Below are 1,405 nucleotides of genomic sequence, written 5' to 3' on the forward strand. Positions count from 1 at the left end.
TCCCTTTTGGTGTCCCGACGAAGGCACGTGTTCAGGAAATACGTTATGACGTAAGCACGTATTAGTATGAATCGGTTCGGTGTTAAGGATAGTTATATTTCGATACAAAAGACTATATTAACGGTAGCCGTTATTCACATTCTTTAGATAAATTGGGATAAAACGAGATCACGACGAAACGAAAACGAAGAACATTTCTGTTTCGAACGACCTTGTTGTAACGTGAAAAGTTTCGCACAAGTAGCCCGTCCCTTCCGAATAAAAGACGAGCTTCTACGTTATGCCTTGTGTCATTCTTAAGAGAAATGGACGTGTCCGCAAAAGGTGACTAAGAAAATAAAGAAGAGAAAAATGAACTAAACGGCCAAAATCATTCCGAATCTACGATATATATCAATACCGAGAGTAGTTAAAGAAAATAAACCAGTGTCGTTGAATACGTGCCTCGGACGAGTGTATACCCCGTTTAAAATCTCGAAGCCGAATTAAGCCAAATCATATAATTGCGCCATATGGACGAGACTGCGGGTTTTGACTAACGACTCGATCATTTCGACCGTTACCAAAACTGCAAGAAATATGGCCCGATGTACGTGTTTGCTTAAATCGTGCCTAAAGGAAAGAGAACGGTGATGTCCTCGCTTTGAATAAGCATGCGATTCAACGAAACGTTGATTTTCTATAACCACACTAAGATGATATATCCCGTGAATTGGAAAAAAAACAACGAACTGTTGCTAGCCGAAAGGTTACCGTGCGCTCAAAATAAGACTCGCCGTCTTTTTCACGTAGCTAAAATGAGCAAACGGATCCTCGACGCTAAGAACAAACGCGTTACGCGATGAGTCTGTTCCCTAAAATAAAATCCAAAAGTGATTCCATCACTAAATAAACATGTGGTTACGTCTCTCGATGGATCCAAAAGATCCCGTTGTAATCCAAAATCGAGACACGAATCCACGTAAATAAAAGGGAACGAGTCATCGACAATAACGAATGATTGGACTAGAAGAATAACTCGTACCACGTCTAAAAACTGAGATGCGCTCAAAGGGAGTCAAAACCCGAATTAATGCGTCTCACGAAAGGACAACAAACGAGTTATTCTGAAAGAACAATCCAACTTGGTCGATTTCTTAGTCACTGAACGTTGATACGCCAAAACAAACTATATTGTCTGATGAATGATTTATTTTCCCGCAATAATCGACGGCATCACGCGTCCCCTGGACCGCAATGTGAGCCAAAAAACCAAAATCCTAGGAAAGAGACCTGGACCAACGAGTGTGTGGAGGAATAAGGGTGGAAGAGAGATGTTGTGATACATGTAAATAGAACTAACGTTTGTCTTCTTATCTTATAATCGTAAATAAATAAACGCACACACCACGAATCATGCATATGA

This window comes from Euphorbia lathyris, chromosome 9, assembly GCF_963576675.1.
Source record: "Euphorbia lathyris chromosome 9, ddEupLath1.1, whole genome shotgun sequence".
Taxonomy (NCBI): domain Eukaryota; kingdom Viridiplantae; phylum Streptophyta; class Magnoliopsida; order Malpighiales; family Euphorbiaceae; genus Euphorbia; species Euphorbia lathyris.